Below are 18640 nucleotides of genomic sequence, written 5' to 3' on the forward strand. Positions count from 1 at the left end.
AGTTAAAAATCCACTTTGTTTGCTTTTTCTTTATATTGCTCAGCCTACAAACACCTAATATTGAAGATTTTAAGATGCCTTCCAGTCAGTGTATATAGCTCATCTGCATTAAGCAAGGGATCAACAACCTCGATGTGGCTTCCGTAAGAATGACATTCTCACAATTATGACAGGCAGTCAGAAAGTACTGTAGCACACCCAACAATAGATGCCATAAACATGTGATATATAAGGGCAGGAATAAAACATTGATATATAAACAAGACTCTTACTTTGGATTATGAAATGAGAGTTTTCTAAGGAACAAATGTGGTTATCCTAGGAAAATAAATATTCTATCATGTGGTACTTAGTTGAAGTCATAATTCTCAGTCTTAATATCAGTTCCCATATTTTTCTCGTATCATCTTCTGAAATATCACCAGAAAACATTTTTACTTCATTGTCCTCCCAATTCCAGAGCTAAACTCTCAAACCTTTAGTAAAAGAGGCCTTTAAGAAACTTGACTTGGAGAACAGTCTCAGCCATTGGTGGCATTTACTGCAATATGAGATATTAAACTATTTAATAGGTCAGAAATATTTTTAAACTAAAAATATTCCTTTCTACCTTTCCTTTCTTTATCATTACCTCATCTGTTTCTAAATAGAATTTTAGGCTGGGTCCTGTAACCTTAGAGCCTTATACAAAAAGCTATAATTTGTATATGTAACAAAGAACTTTGAGGTTATTGATAAATTGGAACATGATCTAGTTATTTAGAAAGTTTTCCTAATATGCTTGTATGTTTGTTCTTTAAATTCTCCTAATATGTATCTCAATGGCCTGGTCAGTTCAGTCAGTTCTATTGACCAATTTAGTCATTGCCAGTCAATTTAATCTGAATAGTGCGTTTGTGTGAATAGACAGGACATAGTCAAATGTAAATTTGGATGTCATCCAGCTAATCTGATCTGGGAACAGAGTAAACAATTACCATTAGTGTGAAGTTTGGGATCTGATTTCCGTAGCCAGACTTTCTATATTGGTCAGGGTAAAATAATTGCCAAGTCCTGTGTTTTTTGCTGTGTTGATCTGTTGTAGAGACAAAAGGGATTTCACTTAGCTTATTCATTCTTCCTCTCTTCACTTCTAGAACATTACGGTTTAAATTGCATCCAACCTTTTGCACATTTGTTCTGACTTCTTAACGTTGTAACTACAATATAGCACATTTGAGGTCAAATCTGTACATTCTAATTACACAGAACCAAAAGCAGACAGGCCCCTGTGCACTTGTGAACCAAATACAGCCAAATGTTTCCATTTGTGAGCCCAAGATTACTGGGGAATTTCAAATATTTCTGTATTTCTCAATGACAAAAAGGGCATGCTTTCAGCATTAAGGCAAAAGCAGTCTTTTTTCAATTTATAAAGCATGTAATAAAAAAACGTTTCTTTGTATGTGCTTGCTCAGAGTCTGGTTTTAAGAATTTCTTACAATGTTTTCTGTAGAAATGTTGTAGCTTAGTTTTGTTCCCTGAAATCTAAGAGATGAAACTGACTAGCAATAAAAATTAAACTGACCATTCCAATTCCACTGACCAAACTAAAAGAAATTTGAAGATGTACAGAAAATAAGAAAAGAGTGTTAAAAAAAATACATTTGCATTTTAAAAGTACATTTTCATCTTCTAAATCTTATTGAAAACAAGGCAATAAGATTTACATGACATAAACATATATGTGGTCAGGTATTTAGGAATAAAAACAAGCCTGGCACTGATTTATGGAATTCTTTGTGCTCTGACGTGACTACGGGTGAAAGGTTTCTTTTGCTAAAAATAATGACACCCATACCTAAGAAAGCATCTGGATGCCATTCTTGGAACTATAAGACTTTGTTAAAAATCAGGCCTGTGACCCTAGTAACCAATCAGTCAGTCCATAATAAGTTTCTCTTTTTCTTCACATTTTATGACTTTTCTTAGTCATAGTCTTCTTTTTGAACACTGAGTGTTGGTATATGAAGAAGCTCTTTCATATGTGATGTTCTACATTATAGAACTGGATAGACATTTATGACATAATCTTACTTCTATATAAAGATGCATTTTTTTCCTGCTGTTAAATGAGTAACTTGAGGTGTATGTGTCAGAGTGTGTGTGTGAATATGTGTTGTCATTGGCAAAAGAGTTAACTTTTCTGGACCTAAGTTTCTCATCTAAAAATATTCTGTATGATTTCAAGGTTCTCCTCTTCTAGTGTGAGTATGTGAGTGGGAGTGGTTGCCGGTGGTGTAGGGAAAAGGAATATAAGGTGTGTATTTTTCACACGTCAATTTTATAGTACTTATAATGTATACAGGTTAAGTAAAGTAGTATTTAATTGCATATTTAAGGCACAAAATAAATTAAAAAGTAGATAAAGAACATCAGGCAGCAGGCTTCAAGTGCTAAGTATTTCCTACCTCTTTGTTTTCTAGTGAAATTTTGTTCTGAAACTTCATTAGTGAATTTTTGTCCTAGCCATATATTCAGACTCTAAATTTGTTGTCCAATTAAATAAATAAATGGTAAATGAATACAACATAAGAAAAAAGAAGTTGTGGAAGGCCGGGATAGTTTTCCTGATTTTAGAGATTACAGAGGAAATAAGCAATTTGGGGACTGGCTTTTTTCATGTGAACTTAAAATAGACAAACTAGGATCTCTGGCATTGTTATCCAACATGGAAAAAGGATAAGTTATTGGTAATAAGCTTTTTTGGGCTATGCTGCGTGGCTTGCGGGATCTTAGTTCCCCAACCAGAGATTGAACCTGAGCCCTGGCCATGAAAGCATGGAGTCCTAACCACTGGACCACCAGGGAATTCCTGGTAATGAGCTTTAAATGCTCTTTTTTCTTATTTTTTATTTTCTAAATTCAAATCTTTATGTTTTAGCATATATAGTAAGAAACATAAATATAATATGCTGTTTGAGTAAGTATAATACCTTATGGTTATCTTAATGACAAATTTTGTCACTAAACCTTGATATCAGAGTTTACATATAGAATTTTATTTACATATTTCTCTCATACATTCATATACTCTTGAGCAAAGAATAGCTGTCTTGGGCATAAAGAGGCCATCTTTTTTTTTTTTTTTTTTTTTGGCAACAATGCTCCTTCTAAAAGGATATATTACCAAGCAGGGAAGGAGACACAGGATACTTACGTGGCAAGATAAAACAAATGAACAGTGATCCCAGGTGACTCTCTTACCCATTCATGTATCTATTAGTTGTGCATCACCAGCTACATACACAGCATTTTCTTTACAATCCAGTGTCTGGCATGTTGTAGGTCCTCAATGCATTCATTTAACAACATGAATTTTACTGAGCACTTATTATACTCTAGGCTCTGGTTCAAGTGCTGGGAATACAGCAGTGAACACAACAGGAAAATTATACCTGCTATAGTGAGTTTAACTGTAGCCTCCAAAAGATAAGTTCATTCTGAACCTCAGAACGTAAACTTATTTGGCATAAGGGTCTTTGAAGACGTAATTAAGGTAAGGATCTCAAGGTGAGATGAGGATGAGTTCTAAATCCAATAATTTTATAAGACAGAAAAGGAGAAGATACAGATAGAAGAAGGCCATGTGAAGACAAAGGCAAAGACTAGAGTCATGATGCCCCAAACCAAGGAATGCCTTAATAAAACAGAGCAGGAAAATCATCTCGGGCACTCTTAGAGACTGCACATTGTTAGTGCAATAAATCTATCAAAGCAGACTATGAATACAGTGGGGGTTTTTTTGGACCCTCAATATACTATTGTCTAATCTTGAACTAAGAGTCACCTAAAACCCCAAAGTCAAAAGATTTTTGACTAGATACGTTGTTATGTGGCCATATCTTCCACTTCCAGTGCTAAGTGTTATATTTTGCAGTCAGTTGTTCTAGCTTTCCAAGATCTTCACAGACCATAATTTTGATATGAAAAAATACTTACCGTCACCTTCAAATTTTTTGCCTAGAAATTTAGCAAGTATGCAAATTATGTTCATATCTCATTCACTGGTAAATCAAAGCCCAGTACAGAAAGTTATAGAATACCATTTTCAACCTTACTCTATGTTGACACTCCCTCATTAATCATTAAATTTTGAGTGCAGCCACTTAAACCATTGTAAGTCTTCATATGTTATTTTAAAATCCTATTTTCCACAGGAATATCATAGGACTTTGTCACCTGCTAATTTAAATCTAGGTATATGACATTTATAATACTTCTTTGACTTACAGGTTTAATAAACTTTTTGAAAGAAAACTGATTTGACGTAGCTTGAATTTCATTCTTAAAACCACTCTGTCTCTCTTCTAATGATTACTACTTCTTACAGATAAGTACTTCTGTCTAAAAATTTACAAAACATATATTTGATTAACTGAAGTAGTTTTCTCAGGAATGTCAGTGTGCTTTTTTTCTTTACCTAACATTTTGTCAAGATTTTTCTAAATAGTATTTTCTCTTATGTAGTTTTCTGGCATGTTTTAATTTGCACCAACATTAAGCAGTAGGTATTGAACAAGCTTATCTGCAAGTCATTTCAATATCTTGGAATATAACTCTATACCATTTATTCTAGAAAGTGAAAAAGTTTGTTATCTATAAAAACAAAAAATTTAATTAATTTTTACCCAGAAATAAGTAAAGAGGGGCAACTCATCTGAAAGAATACATAAAATTTTGGCAGAAAAAATACTGCTGTACCAAACTGCAGGGATATACTACAAGAAGAAACAAAGTCAGTTCCACAAGAGAATTATGCACTTTAACTGCAAGTTACAGGACTTCTCTGGTGGCGCAGTGGTTAAAAATCCGCCTGCCAATGCAAGGGACACAGGTTTTAGCCCTGATCCGGGAAGATCCCGCGTGCTGCAGAGCAACTAAGCCCGTGTGCCACAACTACTGAGCCTGCATACCACAACTACTGAAGCCCACGTGCCACAACTACTGAAGCCCGTGCACCTAGAGCCTGTGCTCCACAACAAGAGAAGCCGCTGCAATGAAAAGCCTGCGCACCACAACGAACCACAGGCCCCGCTCGCCTCAACTAGAGAAAGCCCATGTGCAGCTACAAAGACCCGATGCAGCCATAAATAAATAAATAAATAAATAAATAAATATTTTAAAATGCAAGTTACTAAAGGAGATTCCAGCAAATTCTGCATGTGACTTCAAATGTGCTTTCCTGTCAGGAGTAAGGGTAGAGGTTCAGGCTACTGCTGGGAGAAACAAGGACTGTGATACTTGTAAAGATATAACATTTTAAAGGTTTTATACTAGGCTGAAAGAGATCTTTTCCTCTGACCAGATGAGAGTTCAAGGGGATAAATTTTAGAGGAAAGGGCCCATGTGGGAAAGAAGGAGACAAATTTTCTGGAAGCTGCATTTGCAGCTGTGGACCTACAGCTATGTGGCACGTGTATGTACAAGTGTGTGTGTGTGAGGAGACTGTGTATATGTCTTGCAGGAAGTAGGGTGGGACAATATACATATGTCTCATCATCATGTCTCATTGAACAGAAGTCCATGGACTTCAATTTTGTTTGTTTTCCACTCTAATGGCACCTCTTACCAGTTTGCTCCAAAGTAAAGATGCCATCTTGGAATGAAGGGAATTACTTGTAGTGGTCAGAGCATGCCATGAAAAAACAAAGGGTAAACATTTTATGAAAGAGATTGGGTAGGGAATTCCCTGGCAGTCCAGTGGTTAGGATTCCATGCTTCCACTGCAGGGGGCGTGGGTTTGACCCCTGGTTGGGGAACTAAGAAAAAATAAATAAACAAAGAGACTTGGTAGAACCACATAACACATCAGGAATATGATTAGAACACACAGCAAAAGTGTCACAAGTAGCTGGCTACTACAACAGAAGTTGTAATAAACACAGATAATAGGCATACATTTCCACTTTCTCCATCCCATTATAAATGACTAGAAAGCCATATATATATGGTTTTATAAAATTTTATAGTTCATAAAATATGACAAGGAGAAAAAATCAATAAACAGACCCCAAATAACCAAAATGATAGAATTACTAGACCACATCCTACAAAAAGCTCCTATAAGCCTTGTAAATATTTTCAAGGATGTGAAGAACAACATAAAAAAACACCGAGAAGAGGAATGAAAGATATATGAAACCTCTAAATGTAAAAACTCAATATCTGAATCAAAAAATACAATGGATGGGATTAAGAGCACATTTCACACTGCAGAAGAAGAGGTCAGTGAACTTGAAGACACAGAAACAGAACTATCCAAAGAGAAGGACAAAGAGGAAGCATTATAAAAAACTAAATAGAGCATAAGTAAGCTGTGTGATATGTGTAACTGGAGTACAAAAAAAAGTGGGGGGACAGGGATGGAGCTCAAAAACAACTGAAGATATAACAGGTAAAAGTTTTTTCAAATATGTTGACTACTAAAAGCTTACAGATCTAATTTTCTCAATCAACCCCAAGCAAAATAAGTAAGCAGATTACAGATGATAGATTAGATAGATAGACAGATAATAGGTAGATAGATATATAGACACATACACACACACACACACACACCAATGCACATTAGAATGAAATTTATGAAAACTGGTCATAAAGAGAAAATCTTAAAAGCAGCCAGAGGAAAATGCATGTTACATAAAAAAATAAAAATAAGAATGACAGCATACTTCTTAATGGGAAATATACAGGCAAGAAGATAACAGAATGATATAAAATTCTAGATACACTAGAATGATAGAATGATATTAAAGTTTTGGAAGGAGAAAAAACTGCCAACGTAGAATTCTATGCCCAATGAAAACAACTCTCAAAAATGAAGGAAAAATTATGATTTTTTTCTAGGCAAACAGAAGCTGAGAGATTCACTGCCAGCAGAACCGCCTTACCAGAAATGATAAAAAAAAAAAAAAAAAAAGAATGCTTCAGGCAGAAATATAATGAATGATACCAGGCAAAAATTTGGCAGTGACAAATATATGGGTACATATAGAAAAATTTTTCTCAGGTTTTAATTTCTTCAAAAGATATCTGATGCCTAAAGCAATGATAATAACAATGTATCTTGGAGTTTATAATGTTTGAAGAAATAAAATGAAGGACAATAGCACAAAAGATGGGATGCAGAAACTGAACAATAGTATTATGAGCTTCATCCACTATATGTGAAGTAGTATAATATTATTTGAATGTAGATTGTGATAAGTTAAACTCCAGAGAAACTAAAAAATCCAAGTAGAATAACTAACAAGCCAATACTAGAGATAAAAAAAGGAATAATTTTAAAAAGTACTCAGATTCAATGCAATCCCTATCAAATTACCAATGGCATTTTTCACAGAACTAGAACAAGAAATTTTACAATTTGTATGGAAACACAAAATACCTCGAATAGCCAAAGCAATCTTGAGAAAGAAAAACAGAGCTGGAGGTATCAGGCTCCCTGATATCAGACTATACTACAAAGCAGTAATCAAGACAGTATGGTACTGGCACAAAAACAGAAATATAGATCAATATTTCTGCTTCATAGAAAGCCCAGATTTCTGCAGGATAGAAAGCCCAGAGATAAACCCATGCACATATGGTCACCTTATCTTTGAGAAAGGAGGCAAGAATATACAATGGAGAAAAGAGAGCCTCTTCAATAAGTGGTGCTGGGAAAACTGGACAGCTATATGTAAAACAATGAAATTAGAACACTTCCTAACACCATACACAAAAATAAACTCAAAATGGATTAAACACCTAAATGTAAGGCCAGACACTGTAAAACTCTTAGAGGAAAACACAGGCAGAACACTCTATTACATAAATCACAGCAAGATCTTTTTTTTTTGTTAATATCTTTATTGGAGTATAATTGCTTTACAATCGTGTGTTAGTTTCTGCTTTACAACAAAGTGAATCAGCTATACACATACATATATCCCCATATCTCCTACCTCTCGCATCTCCCTCACACCCTCCCTATCCCACCCCTCTAGATGGCCACAAAGCACCAAGCTGATCTCTCTGTGCTATGCGGCTGCCTCCCACTAGCTATCGGTTTTACATTTGGTAGTGTATACATGTCAATGTTACTCTCTCACTTCGTCACAGCTTACCCTTCCCCCTCCCCGTGTCCTCAAATCCATTCTCTATGTCTGCATCTTTATTCCTGTCCTGCCCCTAGATTCATCAGAACCTTTTTTTTTTATTTTAGATTCCATATATATGTGTTAGCATAAGGTATTTGTTTTTCTCTCTCTGACTTACTTCACTCTGTATGACAGACTCTAGGTCCATCCACCTCACTACAAATAACTCAATTTTGTTTCTTTTTATGACTGAGTAATATTCCATTGTATATATGTGACACATCTTCTTTATCCATTCATCTGTTGATGGACACTTAGGTTGCTTCCATGTCCTGACTATTGTAAAGAGAGGTGCAATGAACATTGTGGTACATGTCTCTTTTTGAATTATGGTTTTCTCAGGGTATATGCCCAGTAGTGGGATTGCTGGTCATATGGTAGTTCTATTTTTAGTTTTTTAAGGAACCTCCATACTGTTCTCCATAGTGGCTGTATCAATTTACATTCCCACCAACAGTGCAGGAGGGCTCCCTTTTCTCCACACCCTCTCCAGCATTTATTGTTTGTAGATTTTTTGATGATGGCCATTCTGACTGGTGTGAGGTAATACCTCATTGTAGTTTTGATTTGCATTTCTCTAATGATTAGTGATGTTGAGAATCCTTTCATGTGTTTGTTGGCAATATGTATATCTTCTTTGGAGAAATGTCTATTTAGGTCTTCTGCCCATTTTTGGATTGGGTTGTTTGGTTTTTTCATATTGAGCTGCATGAGCTGCTTGTATATTTTGGAGATTAATTCTTTGTCAGTTGCTTTGTTTGCAAATATTTTCTCCCATTCTGAGGGTTGTCTTTTCTTCTTGTTTATGGTTTCCTTTGCTGTGCAAAAGCTTTTCAGTTTCATTAGGTCCCATTTGTTTATTTTTGTTTTTATTTCCATTACTCTAGGAGGTGGGTCAAAAAAGATCTTGCTGTAGCAAATGAAGCATTTGGTAATATGCAGATGTAAGGACTTGAGGCATTTGGTAGATGCAGATATAGGGACTTGAGGACACGGGGAGGAGGAAGGGTAAGCTGGGACGAAGTGAGAGAGTAGCACTGACATATATACACTACCAAATGTAAAATAAATAGCTAGTGGGAAGCTGCTGCATAGCAAAGGGAGATCAACTCTATGGTTTGTGACGACCTAGAGGGGTGGGATAGGGAGGGTGGGAGGGCAGCTCAAGAGGGAGGGGATATATGCATACGTATAGCTGATTCACTTTGTTGTACAGCAAAAACTAAAACAACATTGTAAAGCAACTATACTCCAATAAAAATGTGAAAAAAATAAAGTACTAAATCCAAAAGAAGTCAAGATAGGAGGAACAAAGGAATAAAGAACAGATGAGAAAAGTGGAAAACAAATGGTTAGAGGATAAATTTAAACTTAAATCATACCAATAATTATATTAATTGTAAATGGTCTAACCACTAAAATTAAAAGGCAGAAATTGTCAGATTGGGTTTTTTAAAAAATCAAGATCCTACTATGCATTGAATATTACCTAAATGAATAATCAAACTAAACAAAGTTCACAGACTTTGTTCCTCTGGCATTCTTGATATTTCCTCAGGTTACTGTATGAAGAAATAAACCCTCAAGTTAAAATACAAGAATGGAAAAGAAGAAGTAGGTTTAAACTGTTGTTAATTAAAGACAGAGGAGAAAACAATATTTGCTCTCTAATTTGTTTAGTAAATAATTATTCTGCGTGGACATATGTCTATTCAATGAGGGGAATAGAGAAAATTTCAAAAAAGAAAATATAATTTGAGGCTTATAAAAATTTGCAAGTAAACAGAATAATATAATATGCTAAAGACAAGTATAGAGATTTCAAAAAATTTTTTATGGAAACAGTATTCATATAAAGAAGTATACATTTGAGGTAATCTTTAATCATTTATCATGTGAAACTGACAATTTTTATAGGCAGAAACTACTTTCATGCTAAAGAAATTAAATAATATATAAACTCTATGAAATGATAGATTCACTCTGAGCTGATAAAAAAAATATGTTAGAAGGAAAATAAAGTTCAGGAACTAATGTCAAAGTTTAAGAAAACGATTTCTGGTTTCCAGTTCCACATGTTAAGGGGTTTGGAAGCACTCTGCCCTAATAAGTAAAAAGCTCAGCAGACTAAAAACTTAACAACTATTCTTGGATCCAAAAGAAAGGGGAAAGACCCAGGGAAAACTACTTCCTCCAAGACTGGAGAGACAGGCGAATACAGGGAGTCAGGGTTTACCTGAGCAGAGACGCACAGTGGAAACTGCCATGGGAACCAAGGCCTGGATAGGAAAACCTTACCTGGAATTAACAAACTCCTGGAAACTCAGCATGGATAAGCCTGAGAGTGAAAAACTCCAGGGCAACCCAGTCATAGGCAGGTCCCACACTTCTGTGAGTTTTATCTCCACTATCTCAACCAAGTGCTCACAGTACATAGAGGACAAAAAAGTGCCTCATGCTTCAAGCAGGAGATGAAAGGGAATCATTTTGAAATATGACACAGCACTCTCTTCTTAACCAGGCCTACCCTTAGGAGAAACCAGTTAATTAGAGCCTAACCTGCTGGGGGTATTATCAGAGCTAAACTGACCTGACAATGTACACATTTTCTTTTCTTTTCTTTTCTTTTTTTCTTTCCTTTCCTTTTCTTTCTTTCTTTCTTCCTTCCTTCCTTCCTTCCTTTCTTTCTTTTTCTTTTTCAAGAATCAGGGACTTCCACATGACATGGTCAGTTTTTCCCTTCAGTTTTCACGAATTTCACTTATCTAATTAATTACTTATTGCTGGTCAAAAGTACTGCTATGGTCTGAATGCTTGTGTCCCCTCAAAATTCACGTGTTGAAATCCTAATGCCTGATGTGATGATATTAAGAGGTGGGGCCTTTGAGAGGTGATTAGAGCATGACAGTGGAGTGCTCATGAATAGGATTAGTGCGCTTAAAAAAGAGACCCCACAGTGTTCCCTAGCCCCTTCCACCATGTGAGGACACAGCAAGAAATCTATAATCTGGAAGAGGGCCCTTACCCAACCATCTAGCAACCTGATATCAGACTTCCAGCCTCCAAAACTGTAGGAAATAAATTTCTGTTGTTTATAAGACACTCAGCCTAGAGTATTTTGTTACAGTAGCCCAAACAGACTAAGATAAGTACATTCAATAATCACTTCCTATGTTTCCTGACAGATATAACCAATGCTTATAAATAATGAATATCTAAGGCAGATAGACATTCATATAACTGAAAGTAATCTTTACTACTATATTGAAATAGTCATTTAATTTTATGATCTGTACTTCTTAGTCTGAGCAGTCAGAAATCAAGAACTATGGTGAAAAGTTGTGTTGGTACTAAGATGCTACTTTTATTATTTTAGTAATAGTATATTAATCAGGTTACCATATCTAAAACTTCTGAATTTTTTAAACCTTAATAGACTGCTAAAAGTTGAAAGGCATTTTCATTTAAAAATTATAATACACTCTATTTTTCTGAAACAATACTTTTCACAATTGTAATTACATATTATATTTGAATAAGTATTTGTTTAATAATTATCTCTCTCCTAGATAGTAAGATTACAGAAGGGGTGCAGCACATAAATTCAGATGTTTTTTGTTTGTTTTTTACTCCAGTAGTACCTGGACTATACCTGGAACATAGTATAGTATGTGATGAAAATATTTATTCACTGGATTACCAATTAATAATATCTATAGTCACTTTTCTCTGTTCTTATCTCTAAACTAGTTATGGGCAGGGGCTAGGTAGAGAGAGAGGATTGCATGCACTCAGGTTTAGGGATGCATCACATGCTCCATCCTTGGAAGTAATAAGATCAGTCATCTTCAACAAAAGCACATCCACTGGGAGCAGGGAAAAGTTCGTATCCTGTTTGGTTTTCCTCTAGAAGCCAATCTTGAGACAAAGATTCACCTGCAAACAGTTTATCTGGAAGGCAATCTCAAGAAACACTGATGGGGAAGTGATGAAGTTAGACAGGAAGGGAAGGTAGCCAGTAGTGGTAATTCATTGAGCAAGTTGCCACTATTGGTAGCTGAAGCAGAATCTTACTGGGAAACTGCAATTACCCCCATCTGAAAGAGACGGGAAATTTACACCCCAACTCCCATCAGCCACTGACTGAGACACATTCCTGAAGGAGTTAATTCCCTAGCACCCTGTCCTGACAGTCACAAAGAGAGAAGAAACTCTGGAAACCAGAAGAAGCCCCTCAGGCAGAGATGTATTAACAGATGTTGGCACTTAAAAGTTGGACCATTCTGCACTGGGATGGTAAAATACAATTAGACATGGGCTGGGTACCAATAACCTCTACTACAGGCGACCCACTCAAAACAAAAAAGGAATGTGATTGCCTCAGTAAGGGGGATGGGACCTGGGCAGCAAAACAAGTGAGAAATCACATTGCTTCTCTGTGCTAAACTAAACACCTGAATTTGTTTTAGTATAAAGCAAACACTAATTCCATTGTTCCTTGGGAGAAACTATGACATACCATTGACCTAAATGCAGATGATCTCTGACTAAAGAGTGAAGTGTTCTCTTCAGTAATATAAGTTGTATTTGAGCTGTCTCTGAGAACTACTGCATTTTGTTGGGGGAAGGTGTGATAAAGAGCAAAACTCATATCTTTTCTGTAAAGAATTAGACTTCATTGCATTCTCACTATCAGTCATGGAAGAAGCAAGTCCCCAAAAGAATATGAGGACTTGGAAGTCTGCCTTTAAATTAAGCTAAGGTTCAGAGTCATCTTTTTGAAACTGATGGCAGTAGGCCAGGCACACCAAGGACTGGCATGCCCCAGGGTACTCCTAGCAAAATGGAAAAATCCTCTGTGGGCCAAGGGCTAAACTTAGAATCAGTCACATAATGACAAAAGTAATAGATAATTGCTTTTAGTGGTTTTTTTTTTTTAACACATCAGATACAGTAATGCATTATTATATTTAATACTCTCCATAGCTTTTTAAGGTAAACAATATTTTTATTCCCATTTGTATGTTTTCTGTTACTGCAGTGAAAATTACCACAAATTTAGCTACTTAAAACTTAGAAAGTTCCTCCTCTTACAGTTCTGTAGGTCAGATTGTCTAGGGGAGAATCTGTTTTCTTGCTCATTCATGTTGTTGGCAGAAATCAGTTCCTGTCAGTTACGAGATTGATATCCTGGTTTCCTCAGCTTCAGCTAAGGGCTGTTCCCAGCTTCTAGAGATCACATATTCTATGGCTTGGGGACTTCTTTTTCCATTTGCAAAGCCAGCACTGGGGGTTGAGTTCTGCTCACGCTTTGTATTTCTCCTGCCTCTTCCTCTGCTGCACCTTTATCAATGACTTCTTTCTTCCTCTTTCACTTTTAAGGGCCTATGTTATACACTAGGCCCATCCAGATAATCTAGGATAATTTCCCTGTTTGAAGGTCCATAACCTCAATTCCATCTGCAAAGTTCCATTTGCTATGTAACATAACATAGTAACAGTTTACAGAGATAAGGGCATAGATATCTATGTGGGAAGGGCAGCTTTATTCTGGTGACCACAGTCCACACTCTGGCTCCCAAAGAGTCACGTCTGCCCCACATGCAAAACACCTGTGATGTGGACTGTGTCATAATTATCTTTATATCCCAAGAACTTGGAATAGTCTTGACAATCAAGAAATTAATAAATAAGTGAATGATATTTTTAAATTCTTGCTTTGAGTGTTGCCTTCCTTGAAGCAATTTTCTTTCACCCTCTTAGCAGCGCTGGAAAGATTAACGCACTGAGACTCTGGTATTTATGTGTGAATTAATCAAATTGCTTCTTTTCACATTAGATGCCAAGGTACTGAGGAGAAATAGAAGATCACACAAAAAAGGCACTAAAATGGACGTGAACATGAAGGAAAACTATATCCTGGCTGAATTTTCCTAGGGCCTCCTAGGAAAAAAAAAAAAACTGAAGTGTTTTTAAATCAACATAGTTTCAATCTGTGGAAACTATACTGTTTTAGTATAAACCTTACTCCACCTCCAGGGATATAGAAGGCGAACATAAAATTCTTTTCTTCCCTCGTGACTTTTATATTCTCAACTACCCAAGCTGAAACCAAATTCTGTTGATTTTATTGCAAGAAGTCTATTGAACCTATCCTCTGCTTCCATTGTTTTTCTGCTAGTTGAAGTAATCTCACTTGGGTTATTAAAACAACCTTATAATGTGCATGTTTGCCTCAAATCTCCTTGCTTCTAATTTGACCCTCCCAGCTATGACCCAAACTCCTTTTCTAAATTATTGATCTGTAGGGGACAGTAAGTCCCCTACATACGAACCTTCAAGGTGCGAACTTTCAAAGATGAGAACATGCATTTGCATGTCCAATTACGTAAGTTAGTTCCTGTGTCTGGCGTACATCGTCACGTGCGTGCATCCTCTACAAGTGGTTGTGATTTTGCGTACTTTTCTGTACAGTACCGTTGTTGTGCAACACAAGGAGCTTACTAATGAAGACCTGATTGAATTGGAGGCCCATAGAAAGGACGAAGAGAGACAAGAGGAAGAAGAAGTAACTGAAGAACTGAAGAGATTCACAACGCAGGAAATGGCAGTTATTTGATGAGGCACTATTAGTTTCTGAGGCACAGGACCCGAGCGTAGAACGGTACCCGATGGTTGCAGCAGCCGTTCAGAATGCAATCCAGTGCTACTGTGTCATCCATGATGAGAAAAAAGAGCTACTACCCAGACATCACTGGATCGTTTTTTCAAGAGGGTAGATAGAATTAAATCCAGCAAGGAACCAGAACCTGTGCCATCAACGTTCAGGCCTGAGTGAAATTGCAGCTTGCCCTCCGTCTCCTATTGCTGCTGATCCTTCAGCTCTACCATCTCCCACCTCCTCTCCCTCCTCCAGTCAGTAACTCTTCTTGCCTGTTCACTCGATGCCAGCCCCTCTATGCCAGCTGCTGTACTGTACTGTAAGATTTAATAGGTTTTCTTTATTTTTTGTGTTTGTTTGTTTCTATGTATTATTTGTGTGAAAAGTATTATAAACCTATTACAGTACAGTACTACATAGCCGATTGTGTTAGCTGGGTACCTAGGCTAACTTTGTTGGATTTACAAACAGATCGGACTTACGAACACATTCTCAGAAAGGAACTCATTTGTATGTAGGGAACTTACTTGTACATCATCCCCTCTGAAAATCCTTCAATACTTCTCCAATTCCCTTATCATGCAATTCAAGGCCCTTCCAACCTCATTTCAACCCTACTTGGAGTTCAGTCTTTAGACACCAATAGACCTGGTCCAAAATTCCAGCCTCACTACTTATCTGTTAGGTGATATGGGGCAAGTCACTTAACAGCTCTAAATGTAACTTCCTTATTTATAGAAATGGTATAGTACAGGGTTTTACCAAGAATTTGAGATGTATGTCAAGCTCCTGGAACCTAGAAAATGCCTAATAAGTTGTAGTTATCATAGTAACCTTTATAGTCTCACTCCCTACACCACTCACTATGCACCTCAAACCCTAGCTGAACTGGTCTGACGCTTGTGGTACTCATGAAAATCCACATACTCCTATGGCTCCAAGCTTTTGTTCATGCAACTTCTTTTATTCTAAAATCTTTCTACTGATATTTTAAACCTGGCAGAAGTTTGCCATCTCTCTGGAGATATCCTGCTCTTTCTTGGTCCACGGGACCAATCACTTCCACCTCCATGCTCCTACTGCACTTCTTTCAAACCACTGGCATTTGTCACCTGTGTCAAAACTTATTGTATGAGTAAATTTCTTCTCACCAGATGATGAGGTTCCGGCAGCCAGGCCTGGGATCTTACTCATTACGGCTTCATCACTCTCAGGTGCAATGCTGGACTCGTGGTTGGTGCTCAGCAAACATCTGTGGAATTAATTGATACTACATTACCTAAAGATAGTGTGTTGATGCTGGTCTGCAACACTTCACCCATGGCCAAAAAATTAATCTAGTCATTATTCATAGTGTTTATTATTACTATTATTACAAATATTATTTTGGATTCTCTTTCTTAAAGTATCAATACAATAGGCTAAATATTCACCAATTATGACTTTCCTAGAGCTTTCTGCACAAGTGAATTCAATATTTTATTCATATTTTCTTCCCCAAACCAAATGCCCACATTAAAAATGTATGTATGTAAGTAAATATGAATAGTGGCATTCTTATGAACAATTCTATGATAAAAGGAAGTTAGATGGCAGAAGGAGTTTGGTCAGAAAACACATTTTACAAGTAAGCTTCTAAGAGGCTATTTTAAACAACACTGAGGGGAAAAAAATAATTTCAAACAGATGAAAAATACCTCTTCACTGTCCCTCTAATGGATGTACTTCAAAGAAAGCCAAAGGGAATTTTAAACTCCACATACATTTTATGAACATTCAAATGAATATCTGTGACTAATCTCAAGTGCATTTGAATAGAAAATAGAACAATTTTGATGTTCCAAGTTGAATTATTAAGTAAAAATATTCAGTTATCAGATAGCTAATTAAGTGGAACTGACTGTATTCATTAAAATATTTGTTCCAAACAAATGTATTTAACATTCAGATATTATGCAGAATAGGTGACAATTGCATATCTCCATGGAGATCAATAATGGGATTCAGATCATTGTGTAAAGAGTCTGCAAGTTTAATGCAGAGAGAATGTCATTATTATTTCTCTCTTAATGATGGTCATTATGCGCAAACACTGATTGAATTCCATTTGTTACCTGCATTTGAGCTGAGAGGAATAATTACAATTTAAGTGTCTCCATTAAAATTCATAAAAGAATATGAATGCAAAAATTATACTTGAAACTGACAAAATATACTTTAAGGATATAAATTGTGTTTTCTGATAGGCCTCTTAAAGTATTAAAAATAGCTTCATTTTAATAAGATGACATATAAAGTTCATGTGTTATCCTCACCTTTATGTTAATTTTAATGCTGCAATACATGACTAATAATAAAAAGTAAAGAAATTAACTTTTAAAAAGTAAAATCAATTAAACAATGTGCCAGTTATCACTCATACTTTTGACAGTTGGGTCACAGTTATTCTTTTTTTAAAAGTGTTTTTAATTGCTGTATGATATTAAAAACATGTTCTGTCATTACATATATTGGTGATATCTTTTTACCACTGTTGATAGACAATAGATCCAAGGAGTGGACTGATGTAAATTAAATGTGCTATGTTCTCTTTCATTTATTGGGCATATATTTTTTTGTCCTGTTTTGCACTAGTCCACATCTATAACTTCAGGTGCTAATAGGTAGCAATTTATGAGCTACACCAACCCAGAGTTTTCAGTTAACTAACCAGCATTTTTCCCAGAGTGAAGTGAAACATACTAAGATGTCATATGGGGTGCCATTGAGCCTTAAAAGTCTTGCATTTTAGTGGCCTAAGTGAGTTTGCTAAGTCTGATGACAGGAGGCTGAGTATTTGATGCCACAGAAGCCACAAGCAAAATGACAACAGTGGAGTTGTAAGGCATTTATACTGCTCATCAAGTTTGGAGAAGCATCTGAAGAGAAAGATGATGCTTTCCTTCTGTATCAGACATTCTTCTCTGACTCTGCTTCGGAACTTCAAAAGTGCAGTGTCTTGAATTTAAAGTTTATTACAAAACTATGTTTTTACACCATTAAGCAAGAACAAGGAAGCCCTAGAATTTTTGTGTGATGAAGGTCTTTATATCTTATCCACTTTCATCATTTTACCTATGAGAAAACCAAGGGCTAGAAATGTTCATGATTAAAATACTTTCAAATGTTAGTTAGTGGTAGACTGAGGTCCCTTGCTACTGACTACGACATTCTTTATAAGTAGTATTTTTGGACATTACTATCTGTCAATATGTTCATATAAATTCACTTTTATTTTATTTTGTCATCTCCATATGGGATTTTTTTAAAAAACCCTGTTCAATTAGAGTATCATTGTTTTGAAGAAATATGAAAAATGATCACGTTTGTTACTATGTTTATGATGGTTAAAATGGCTGTAAATGTAATAAAAATTACCTGTGCTACAATCAAAAACCATAAATTATAGTCCTCTAAATGTATGAATATTTTTAGGTTGCCTGATTAGATATATCCATAATTTCCTTGAGTTCCCATATTGCCAATCTTACCAATTGATCACTTTGAGGTAAAATACAGAGATTAGAATTATACTGGGTAGTGTCTACTCACTGGCTATAGTACTTGGCAGTTTTGCATGAGATTCTGACTCTCCTGAATCAGGAGAAAAGACACGGGAATAGTGGGGACTTATGGCAGGGGACTGACAAGACTCCCATGAAGCATCTGTCCTTGCTGAGGTACCTACAACCACTAAAAAAAATAGGAGAGGGGAGAGGAAGCGACAAAAGGGAGAGAAAAAAGAGAAGCGAAGAAA

This window comes from Tursiops truncatus, chromosome 7, assembly GCF_011762595.2.
Source record: "Tursiops truncatus isolate mTurTru1 chromosome 7, mTurTru1.mat.Y, whole genome shotgun sequence".
Taxonomy (NCBI): domain Eukaryota; kingdom Metazoa; phylum Chordata; class Mammalia; order Artiodactyla; family Delphinidae; genus Tursiops; species Tursiops truncatus.